The sequence below is a fragment of the Eriocheir sinensis genome, chromosome 38, assembly GCF_024679095.1.
Source record: "Eriocheir sinensis breed Jianghai 21 chromosome 38, ASM2467909v1, whole genome shotgun sequence".
NCBI classification, from domain to species: domain Eukaryota; kingdom Metazoa; phylum Arthropoda; class Malacostraca; order Decapoda; family Varunidae; genus Eriocheir; species Eriocheir sinensis.
Window position 1 is genome coordinate 16,834,974 of NC_066546.1, and position 12,500 is coordinate 16,847,473.

At 45.6% G+C, this 12,500-nt stretch overlaps 1 long non-coding RNA gene across 1 annotated transcript in view; it reads left to right on the forward strand.

Annotated features, from left to right (window-relative positions):
- The first annotated feature begins 2,863 nt into the window (after positions 1-2,863).
- LOC127008758 (uncharacterized) overlaps positions 2,864-12,500 on the forward strand; it is a 64,317-nt gene continuing 54,680 nt past the window's right edge. The window contains exon 1 of the long non-coding RNA XR_007761295.1: positions 2,864-2,909. This is a non-coding gene — a long non-coding RNA (uncharacterized LOC127008758). The remainder of the gene's footprint in view (positions 2,910-12,500) is intronic.

The window sequence follows — 12,500 nt, forward strand, 5'->3', positions numbered from 1 at the left end:
GGGTTGATTACTGAGTGTTGTTTGTTTGAGTTGCTTACATATGTTTGCTTATCTATGTGTTGTTTGAAAGTTTGTGTTGCTTTTTTTTCCTTGTTTGTGTTGCTTTCACCTTGTTTACGTGTGTTGTTTGCTTGCTTGTGTTGTGTTGCTTTATTCTTTGCCGCGTGTGTTGTTTGCTCGCCTCCGTGTGTTGCGAATTAAAAGTGTTGCTTGTTTTGCTTGCTTCTCGCTTGTTTGTGTTGCTTGTGGTTGTTTACGTGTGTTGTTGATTCATGTGCGTTTTGCCTCCTTGCTCTACGTGTATGTGTTGCTTGTTTCCGTGTGTTGCGAACTAAAAGTGTTGCTCCTTGCTTGTTTGTGTTTCTCGTGGTTGTTTACGTGTGTTGCTGATTCATGTGCGTTTTGCCTCCTTGCTCTTCGTGTGTGTGTTGTCTGTTTCCGTGTGTTGCCTCGCCCGTGTGTTGCGAACTAAAAGTGATGCTCCTTGCTTGTTTGTTTTGCTTGTGGTTGTTTACGTGTGTTGCTGATTCATGTGCGTTTTGCCTCCTTGCTCTTCGTGTGTGTGTTGTCTGTTTCCGTGTGTTGCCTCGTCCGTGTGTTACGAACTTAAAAGTGTTGCTCCTTGGTTGTTTGTGTTGCTCGTAGTTGTTTACGTGTGTTGCTGATTCATGTGCGTTTTGCCTCCTTGCTCTTCGTGTGTGTGTTGTCTGTTTCCGTGTGTTGCCTCGCCCGTGTGTTGCGATTTAGATGTGTTGCTCCTTGCTTGTTTGTTTTGCTTGTGGTTGTTTACGTGTGTTGCTGATTCATGTGCGTTTTGCCTCCTTGCTCTTCGTGTGTGTGTTGTCTGTTTCCGTGTGTTGCCTCGCCCGTGTGTTGCGATTTAGAAGTGTTGCGTGAGTAATGGTCTCGAATCCGTAATCTTAATGGGCAAAAACGAGGCAATATAGAGAGAAAGTCTGGAATTGTTGTTGTAGTCCTTCACCTCCTCTTCCTCCTCCTCTTCCTTCCTCCTCTTTCTCTTGCTAGTCCTTTCCCCTTCCCTTATCCTCTTCCTCCTCCTCCTCCCTTCTCTTCTTCCCCTCCCCAATCTCCCCTCCTTCATCCCATTCCTCTCCCTTCCCTCCTCCCTTTCCTCTCCCACCTCCTTCTTTTCCTCTCCCCCTCTTCTTTCCTCCCACCTCCTCTTCCTCCTCTCTTTCCTTTCCCTCTCATCTCCAACTTCCTCTTTTTCCTATCTCCCTTCTCTCCTCCCTCCTCCTTCCCTCTTTTTCCCATGTCTTCCTCCCTCTTTCTCCTCTTCCACCTCCTCTTCCTCCTCTTCCTCTTCCTTTTCCTTATCCTCTCCCCCTCCTTCCTTCTTTCTTTTCCTTCCTTTCCTCCCCACCTCCTTTCCTTCCCCCTCGAGTTATTTTCCTCGGTAAAGATTTTCCTGCCTTTTGTTTTCTTGTTTTATTTTTATTTTCTTTGTTTTATTTATTTCTCGTTTTTTTGTTTCGTTCGTTTTATTTTATTTTATTTTCGTCGTCAACAAACAATGATTTTAGTATTTGTTTGTTTGTGTGTGTTTGTTTGTTGGTTTGATTGTTTGTGACCCAAGAAAATATGACCTACGCTCTGTTTTAATGGCCCTCGTGTGTGTGTGTGTGTGTGTGTGTGTGTGTGTGTGTGTGTGTGTGTGTGTGTGTGTGTGTGTGTGTGTGTGTTCATTATAAGTTACCTGGCTGACTGACTTCGCTGTGTGTGTGTGTGTGTGTGTGTGTGTGTGTGTGTGTGTGTGTGTGTGTGTGTGTGTGTGTGTGTGTGTGTGTGTGTGTGTGTGTGTGTGTAGTCTTGTTTCGCTTTCTTTCTCTATCTTATTTATGATGAATGAGAGAGAGAGAGAGAGAGAGAGAGAGAGAGAGAGAGAGAGAGAGAGAGAGAGAGAGAGAGAGAGAGAGAGAGAGAGAGAGAGAGAGAGAGAGAGAGAGAGAGAGAGAGAGAGAGAGAGAGAGAGAGAGAGAGAGAGAGAGAGAGAGAGAGAGAGAGAGAGAGAGAGAGAGAGAGAGAGAGAGAGAGAGAGAGAGAGTCTGTAATTAAGTGAGGATGTGAAGTGCTTGGTCGGCCAATACTCCTCCTCCTCCTCCTCCTCCTTCTTCTCCTCCTCCTCCTCCTCCTCCTTCTCCTCCTCCTCCTCCTCCTCCTCGGCCTTGACTCCTCGCCTTCGCCTCAATCGCCTTCCCCGCCATGATTTAATCCAATTTATCCCAACCTGTCCACCGCCTGTCTCGCTCCATTGTGGCTCAGCGGGATATGCTCTATTAGGAGGAGGCGCTATCCTCTGTATCATTCTCGGGGTATAGAGCGGTGAAATATACCCCGCTTAGAAGGTGAGATGTACCCCGTTTAGAAGTTGAGATGTACCCAATTTAGACTTTAGATAGAAGGGGGGGAGAGATGTGGGTTTAGGAGGAGGCGGACGCTATTGATAAATTTCGGCCGCGTCGCTGATAGGCTGAGGTCGTCCAGGAAGCTCCTCAAGACAGCTTACCGAGGCTATAAGCAGCACGTGAATGTGTGTGTATCCTTATCAAACTATCACTAGGCTCATAACTCTGCCCATGGAAATACTAAAACAACAACCTCTATTGGCCTCTCTTTCGGCTACTCTTTGCTTTTATATTTTATGGGAGCGGCGAGTAGCGGGCTTTTTTTTTTTGTACTCTTTTTGTTGCCCTTGAGTCGTACCCTCTGATATGAAAGAAAAAAAAATGAAAGCCTTGCCAAATGTCAGTGTGTGTGAGTGTGTGTGAGAGAGAGACCCGAAACGTTTGAGGATCTGTACCCCAAGCCAATCTAACTCCTACGTTTCTTTCAGGGTCCGGCGGCTGCGAGCGTCCATCGTGCTTCCCTTCCTTGCCCTCCGAGTTATGGTAAGAGACGGACCTTGTTCTGCCGCTATTTCCTGTTACTTCTCTCTCTCTCTTTCCCTCGCACCGTGTTGCCGGATATTTCACGCGGTATTAACACTCGAGCGGGAAATACTTCTATGAACCCTTGCTTTCTGTGTATGTATGTGCGTTCAGGGTGGGGGTGGGGGAGGAGGGGTTGTGTTGGTGTGTGGGTGTCCGTGTGTGTGTGTGTGTGTGCGTGTGTGTGTTTTATAACGAGAAACTAACAGCAGAAAGTTAAAAGGAAGAGAAGAGAATTGAAGAGAAAGGATGGGAAGGAAAGGAAAGGGAACGGAAGGGAAGGGAAGGGAAGGAAAGGAAGGAATGGGAAGGGAAGGGAAGGAAAGGAAAAGAGAGGAATGGAAGGAAAGGAAGGAATGGGAAGGGAAGGAAAGGAAAAGAGAGGAATGGAAGGAAAGGAAGGAACGGGAAGGGAAGGGAAGGAAAGGAAAAAAGAGGAATGGAAGGAAAGGAAGGAATGGGAAGGGAAGGGAAGGAAAGGAAAAGAGAGGAATGGAAGGAAAGGAAGGAATGGGAAGAGAAGGGAAGGAAAGGGAAAGAGAGGAATGGAAGAAAAGGAAGGAATGGGAAGGGAAGGGAATGAAAGGAAAAGAGAGGAATGGAAGGAAAGGAAGGAATGGGAAGAGAAGGGAAGGAAAGGAAAAAAGAGGAATGGAAGGAAAGGAAGGAACGGGAAGGGAAGGGAAGGAAAGGAAAAGAGAGGAATGGAAGGAAAGGAAGGAATGGGAAGGGAAGGGAAGGAAAGGAAAAGAGAGGAATGGAAGGAAAGGAAGGAATGGGAAGAGAAGGGAAGGAAAGGAAAAGAGAGGAATGGAAGGAAAGGAAGGAATGGGAAGGGAAGGGAAAGGAAAGGAAAGAAAATGAAAGTAGAAAAAAATGAAGTAACAGATTTATATTTTATTTGGTAACATTTTTAAACAATCCGAGAGAGAGAGAGAGAGAGAGAGAGAGAGAGAGAGAGAGAGAGAGAGAGAGAGAGATACACAGACAGACAGACAGACAGACACTCCAATCTTTCGTAACTCTTCTACCCCTTTTGTGTATGAATGAGTCTTTTGTTTTTGTTTTTCTTTTCTTTTTTTGTTGTTTTTTCTCCCTTTTCTGCCCTTGAGCTGCCGCTTTTGATGTGAGAATTAAAACAGACAGACAAACAGACAGACAGAGACAGACAAAGAAATACAGTGAACGAGAGAGAGAGGGAGAGAAAGAAAGACAAAAGGAAGAGAAAAATAAGAGAGAAAACAGAATACAGAGAAAAAGTTAAAAAAAGAGAGAGAGAAAGAACGAAAAAAAATAAAGAAAATGAAAGAGACAGAAAAAGACATTTAAAGAAAAAAAGAAAGAAAGAAAGATAAATAAGAGAGAATAGACAGAAAAAAGGCAATGAAAGAAAAAGAAAAAGAGAGAAAGAAAGACATAAAAAGATAAAAGAGAGAGAGAGAGAGAGAGAGAGAGAGAGAGAGAGAGAGAGAGAGAGAGAGAGAAGGAATAATTAGATAAGGATAAAATTGAGTGGACGTGACATTTTTTGAGACCCAGGTGAGCGAAAATCCAGGTAACCTTAACGTCATCTGTCCACACTCAATCCTTGCTCATTTTCTCTCTCTTATCTTTTTTTTCTTTTTGACGTTTTCCTTTTTTTTACATTATCTTTTTTTTACTTTCTCTTTTATTTTTTTCATTTTTTACGGTTTTTTTCTTCTTTTTTTGTGTTTACCTTTCCTTCCTTCTCCCTTCCTCTCTCTCCCTTTCCTCTTCCTTTCCCTCCTCTCCTTTCTCTCCCTTTCCTCTCCTCTTTCTCTTCTCTCTCCCTCCTCTTTCTCCTCTTCTTCCCTCCTCCTCTTTTCTCTCTCCCCTCTCTCCTCTCGTTCCTACCTTCTCTCCTCTTCTCAATCCTTCCCTTTCTCTCCCTCTCCCTTTCTTCTCCCTCTTTCCCTTCCCTCCCTCCCTTCCATTGCTAACATCCCTCCTTTCTTTATCCCATTTATCTTCTCTCCCTCACTTTATTCCCTCCCTCAATTACTTCCCTCCCTCTCCTCTTTTCCCTCCCCTTCCCTCCCCTTCCCTTCCCTTCCCTTCTTTAAATTTACTTCTCTTCCACTTTTTCCTTTCCCTTCCCTTCCCTTCTGTGTCTCCCTCTCCCTCTCTCTCTTTCCTTCCTTCCTTCCTTCCCTTACCCTCCCTTATCTCCTTTCTTTCTCTATCCTTCTATCTCCTTTCTTCCCTTCTCTCCCTTCCTTTTCCTTCGTTTCATTCCTTTACTTCCTTTCCCTTCCTTCCAATCTTACTCCCATCTATCTCTATCTCTATCCCTTTCCTTCCCTTCCCTTCCTTTCCTGCCCTTCTCTTCCCTTTCCTCTCTTTCTCTATTTCCCTTCCCTTCCCTTCCCCTCCTTTCCTTCCCTTCCTTTCCTTTCCGTCTCTTCCTCTACTTCCCTTCCCTTCCCTCTCTTCCTCTCCTTCCCTTCCCTTCACTTCACTTTCCCTTCCCTTCCCTTCTCTTCCCTTCCCTTTCCTCTCTTCCTTTACTTCCCTTCCCTTCCCTTCCCTTGATCTCTTTCCCATCCCATTCATCATCCCTTTTCTGTCTCCATTCCTTCCTATCCTTCCCTTCCATCCCCTCCCCTTTTCTCCTCCCCCCTTTCTCCCCTGGTGGTTAGAGCAATGGGTCAGCCCGGGTAAGGTCACAAAAGGTCGCCATTCCGCCCACGCGTCACACGGCCGCTGACTCGAACAGTTTGCCGCGCTACGGGATTTAAAAAGTTAAAAGTCCAGACACACGCGCGCCACCCCAAAAAGACAGACAGACAGAGACGGACGGAGGGATAAACAGGTAAACAGACAGATAGATAGATAGATAGAGACAGATAGACAAACAGACAGATAGATAAAGAGGTAAGGAGTGAGAAAGAGATAGACAGACAGATTAACAGGTAAAAGAAGGATGAGAGATAGAGAGAGAGACAGACAGAGAGAAAGAGGGAAAGAAATAGACAGAAAGAAAGACAGACAGACGAAGACAGAAGCAGAGGGTGATAAATAAAAGGAAATGCAGGAATAAAAACAGATAAACACAGAGAAAGAGACAGAAAGAGAGAGAGAGAGAGAGAGAGAGAGAAGGAAAACAAAGAAACAAAGAAAGAGACAAACAGAGACAAACAAAGAGATAAAGAAAGACAGACACACAGAGAGACAGAAAGACAGACAGACAGAAGGGGAGAGGAACAGTTAATTGGGCACACGTCGAGAGAGAGAGAGAGAGAGAGAGAGAGAGAGAGAGAGAGAGAGAGAGAGAGAGAGAGAGAGAGAGAGAGAGAGAGAGAGAGAGAGAGAGAGAGAGAGAGAGAGAGAGAGAGGGGAGGCTGTAAATTATGTAGTCTGTACACTGCAACAAGGGTCTGTGTGTGTGTGTGTGTGTGTGTGTGTGTGTGTGTGTGTTTACCACCGAGAAAAATAATTACAACCTGAATATGTATCAAAGAAGGACAAATGGATTAGCTGTAGTAGTAGTAGTAGGAGGAGGAGGAGGAGGAGGAGGAGGAAGAGAAGGGAGGAGGAGGAGGAGGAGGAGAAGTAACAAGAAAGAAAACATCAGACAGAAAACAAAAATGGAAAGCGAAAAATACGAAAAAAAATGCAGAAAAAAATAAAAACACAAAAAAAAGAAGAGAAAAAAATAAGAATAGAGAAAAAAATAATTAGCTTAGTAATATTGTAATAGTACAAGTAATTATCTATCTAGCTATCTATCTATCTGGCTTTCTTTTTCTTTTTCTTTCAGTCTTTCCTAGTTACTATTTTACCTGTTCTTAATTCTCTCTCTCTCTCTCTCTCTCTCTCTCTCTCGGCCGGTAAAATATGGCTGCTGTTGGCTGTAATTATCACGCTACAAATATAAGTTTTGGGTCCGCCTGTGATATGTAAATTGCCTTCATAAACCACAAAGTCAACCTGGCCATTCCTGTTTTCCGCTCTAACGTGTCAATACATGTCTATTTTTAAGGGGGGGGAGTGGGGAAGGGGAGGGGGAGGGAAGGGGAGAGGAGGGGAGAGGGGGAGGGTGTGTGAGTGTGTGTGCGTGCGTGTGTGTGTGTGTGTGAGAGAGAGAGAGAGAGAGAGAGAGAGAGAGAGAGAGAGAGAGAAAATGTTACGTATGTGTGTATGTGTGTAGGTCTGTGTGTGTCTGTGTGTGTGTGTGTGTGTGTGTGTGTGTGTGTGTGTAGTTTCCGCAACTACTATAAATCTGCGTTAGAGAGAGAGAGAGAGAGAGAGAGAGAGAGAGAGAGAGAGAGAGAGAGAGAGAGAGAGAGAGAGAGAGAGAGAGAGAGAGAGAGAGAGAGTTGTTAAAGTCCCTATCACCACCACCACCATCACCTCCCTTCCTTCCCTTTCCTTCCTTTCCTTCTAATTTATTCTTTTATCTTGATTTTAAGCTTTTTCATCTCATCCAGCTGTCCATCTCTCTCTCTCTCTCTCTCTCTCTCTCTCCTGTTCTCTTTTCCTTCCTTCTCCTCCCTCCCTCTCTCCCTCCATCCCTAATTCCTCTTCCCTTTTCCTCTCCCCAGCATCCCCCCCTTTCTCCTCTTCTCTCACCTCCACCACCACCACCACCATCACCACCACCTCACCTTGATTGTGTTTCACCTGGTGGGGATATAATTAAGGTCGATAATTGCCTCGCCGGTAACCTCGTTTGGCAGCTAGACAGAAGGGTGGAGACGGACAGGTGAGAGAGAGAGAGAGAGAGAGAGAGAGAGAGAGAGAGAGAGAGAGAGAGAGAGAGAGAGAGAGAGAGAGAGAGAGAGAGAGAGAGAGAGAGAGAGAGAGAGAAGGGAGAGGTGGAGGAAGGGGGAGGTGGCCGGTGGAGTGGAGGAGGGAAGGAAAGGGAGAGAGAAAAAGAGTGTGGGTGGAAAGATGAAAATGTGGAAGAAAGAAAAAGAAAGGAGGGAGAGATAATGGAGTAGAGGTAGAGTAAGGGAGAGGTGGAGTGGAAAGTTAAATTTGGGATAGGGAGGAAGAGAAGAGGTAGAATAGTAAGGAATAGAGGCAGAGAAGTTGAGGGTTGGTAAGGACAGATAGGATAGGTTTGGTTAGTGCAACGGTAAGGATGTTAGTGGTGGGTAAGAAGATAGAAGAGAGATAGAGAAGGATTAAACAGCGGTAGGAAGAAGAAAGAGGAGGAAAAGGAAAGGATTATATGGAAGCTTAGAAGTAGGTAAGGCAGGATGGGGTATAGGGTCGCAGGCACCATTGAAAGGATATTAGTCGTGATAAGAATTTGGAGGAGAGATAGAGAACCAGGAAACGACGGTACGAAGAAGAAAGAGGAGGAAAAGGAAAGGATTATATGGAAGTGTAGAAGTAGGTAAGGCAGGATGGGGTATAGGGTCGTAGGCACCATTGAAAGGATATTAGTCGTGATAAGAATTTAGAGGAGAGATAGAGAACCAGGAAACGACGGTACGAAGAAGAAAGAGGAGGAAAAGGAAAGGATTATATGGAAGCGTAGAAGGAGGTGAGGCAGGGTAGGGCGGGGTCGCAGGCACCATTGAAAGGATGTTAGTCGTGATAAGAATTTGGAGGAGAGATAGAGAACCAGGAAACGGCGGTAGGAAGAAGAAAGAGGAGGAAAAGGAAAGGATTATATGGAAGCTTAGAAGAAGGTAAGGCAGGATGGGGTATAGGGTCGCAGGCACCATTGAAAGGATGTTAGTCGTGATAAGAATTTGGAGGAGAGATAGAGAACCAGGAAACGGCGGTAGGAAGAAGAAAGAGGAGGAAAAGGAAAGGATTATATGGAAGCGTAGAAGGAGACGAGGCAGGGTAGGGTGGGGTCGCACGCACCAGCTAGCCGACTTAACCAGATTATGCTAAATTCCCTTCCTTTGCCAACTTCACGCAGCGGCAGCACCAGCACGCCCGGCCGCGGTAACTTCAGCAACTTGTGTTTAGGTTTAGCGAAGTTTAGGTGTTGCGCCGCGGGGCCACACGGCTTAACTTTGAGGGCTTGAAAGGAAACTGATGCCCTGATGATGGTTATGGGGACTAGCTGAATGATTACGAGATTGGTTACCTGAATGAATTGGTTACCTGACTGCCTGGCTCTGGGGATGGTCAGCGGCTGTATTTATTTCATAGTGACTCCCTCGCCTTGTCTAGCTGTAAGGGTCACTAGTTCTGAGTTCTTATATGACAACCTGAATGATTACGAGATTGGTTACCTGAATGATCGATTACCTGACTGCCTGGCTCTGGGGATGGTCAGCGGCTGTATTTATTTCATAGTGACTCCCTCGCCTTGTCTAGTTGTAAGGGTCACTAGTTCTGAGCTCTTATATGACAAGCTGAATGATTACGAGATTGGTTACCTGAATGATCGATTACCTGACTGCCTGGCTCTGGGGATGGTCAGCGGCTGTATTTATTTCATAGTGACTCCTCGCCTTGTCTAGTTGTAAGGGTCACTAGTTCTGAGCTCTTATATGACAAGCTGAATGATTACGAGATTGGTTACCTGAATGATCGATTACCTGACTGCCTGGCTCTGGGGATGGTCAGCGGCTGTATTTATTTCATAGTGACTCCCTCGCCTTGTCTAGCTGTAAGGGTCACTAGTTCTGAGTTCTTATATGACAACCTGAATGATTACGAGATTGGTTACCTGAATGATCGATTACCTGACTGCCTGGCTCTGGGGATGGTCAGCGGCTGTATTTATTTCATAGTGACTCCCTCGCCTTGTCTAGTTGTAAGGGTCACTAGTTCTGAGCTCTTATATGACAAGCTGAATGATTACGAGATTGGTTACCTGAATGATCGATTACCTGACTGCCTGGCTCTGGGGATGGTCAGCGGCTGTATTTATTTCATAGTGACTCCCTCGCCTTGTCTAGTTGTAAGGGTCACTAGTTCTGAGTTCTTATATGACAACCTGAATGATTACGAGATTGGTTACCTGAATGATTGATTACCTGATTGGCTGGCTGGGGGGATGATCAAGCGGCTGTATTAATTCTATAGTGACTCCATTGCGTTGTCCAGTTGCAGGGGTCACTAAATATGTGTTACTGTTAGGTTACTGATTAGGAGATTGGTTACATGGATTGACTGGCTGGGTGGATGGTCAATCGGCTGAATTTTTTTATAGTCACTCCCTCGCGTTTTCCAGTTGCAGGGGTCACTGTGCTTGAGTTGGAGACGCCAAGTGACTGACTCTCTGTTCTTATATGACTAGGTGAATGATTAGAGAAGATTGGTTACCTGGTTAATCGATTACCTGACTGACTGACTGACTGGGTGACTGGTTAACTGGCTGGTCACTCCCTCACGTTCAGCTGCAAGGGTCACTGTGATCGAGTTAGGGACGGCAAGTGACTGGCTCTGTGATCTTATTGGATGATTGCACGCGAGACTAATTCAGGGAGTTTTCATTGGTTGATATTGGGATTTTGTGAGTGTGTGTCTGTGTGTGTGTGTGTGTGTGTGTGTGTGTGTGTATTGTGGACAGGCCAAGCGTGGGCCAGGAGGGAGGGGAGGGCCATCATGTGGACAGTCTCTCTATGTTATGTTCCTTTGTGGGCTTCCAAGGGGTGATGAGTGGTTCCAGGTGCCAATGAACTGTTTCAGGGGCTTATGAGTGGTTCTAGGTGGTTATGAGGGGTTCAAGGGGGTTATGAGGGTTTTCAGGCGGTTATGATAGGTTCCAGGGGGTTATGAGGGGTTCTAGGGGGTCATGAATGGTTCCAGAGGGTTATGTGTGATTCCAGGCGGTTATGAAGAGTTCCAGGGGTTATGAGGGGTTCCACGGGGTCATGAGGGGCTGGGGAGGGGATATGACAGGTTAAGAAGGAGTAATGATGGCCTGGAGAGGGAGTGTGAGACCGTGGTTGGAATCTTCTCGTTCTGCGACTGACTTTTACTCTCGTCTAACTGTGTCTTGTGGTTCTGAGGTCGGTATTCCCAGACGCTCCCACCCCTCACATCACCTATTTCCAAATGCCGAAAGGAGATCAATCGCGTTCTAATGACTCCTTCTGTAGGCTCTTGGCACTGAAGAAGGATCAAACTACCACCAGAGTCGTAAAATTACCCCTGGAAATGCCCTCAACCCCTACGAATGCCCTGTCAATCTTGTATTTAAGAGTATGACCCTCACATCAACATTTCCAAAGGCCGAAAAGGAGATCAGTCGCGTTCTATAATGACACTTTCTGTACGCTTTTGGCACAGGAGAAGGGCCAAACTACCACCAGGGTCAGAAAACTACTCCCTGGAAATGCCCTGAACTCCTACGAAATTATATGCTTAGGGATATGAACTTGAATTGGTGGCTAACGAGGGTTTTTAGATGTTTATTAGGGGTTAAGGGGTTGGAGAGGGTTATGAGTAGCTTGGGAAAGGGGTATGAGAGGTTGGGAAAGGATTATGAGAGGTTGGGAAAGGGTTATGAGAGCCTGGAGAGGTTTTATGAAGGGTTGAAGGGGTGGTTTTGTGAGGTTTATGGATTGGTTTCAGCCAGCGAGACATGGCAATGCTCAGATTTTCGGCGTATTTCTTCATTATAATTGTCGTGGTTGGCAAACTATAGTAATAATAATGTGTGAGTATGTATTCTGGATGGTTATGTATGGTTGGGTGGGTCATGGGTGGTTCCAGGGGGTATATGAGGGGTTGGAAAATGTTTAATGGTAGCAACTCCTGGCATCTAGTTTGATCTCTACGTCACAGCCCCGGAAGGTGGTGCCCTCTGTCTTCAAGCGCGCGCTGAATGCGGAAGTTTTGCGCAGGGTACCAGGTGAGAAAAAGCGACCACTTCATGTTTAATCTACGCTGATATGGGCGGGTTTAGGGACATTTGGGGCGTTGGGGGCGTGACATATTGGTGCAAACATACATACCGAAGCTGCAGGAATAGGGAAACAGACGATGGTCTCCCTAGGTTACTCAAATAAAGGAAATATAAACGGTTCATCGCCTCCTCTTGGGGTCAATAACCTCCGCGTACTGTCTCCCCGTGAAAGGCCAGTGTTTGGGGGCTGTTTCTGTATGTTTTAGGCCTGGTACAGTGACCTCCTGAGACGTGGGGGATGTTTTTAGCATAGAAAAGCAGGTGGTGGTTTTTTCGTAGGCAGAAAATAGCTATTAAAGGCGAAAAAGTACCTTTATAACAATGAGGGGGAGGAGGAAGCGATATATATGGCAACTATCCCCCGAACAAAACACTCAAATGAGGCTTAGTAGCTTAGATGTATCCTTGCCGTTCGTACAAACTACATCAATGACTAGTTTTCATCTACAGTATTTGATTCTGTTCCATTAATGATGTGAATGTGATTGCTGTTAGCCAGAAAACGATGCATACAATGTTCTGGGTAAAGCAATCTGGAAACTTCGGTAAGAGTGGACGCGCGCGGCTTCTCAGTAGGGAGAGGAGGCGGAATACATGAAAAGCGTGTTTCTGAATGTTATGAGCATGATACAGTGGTTTCCTTAGGCGTGAGGAAGCTGTAGACATTGAAAGGCATAGAAAAGTAGGTGGTGGTCTTCCAATAG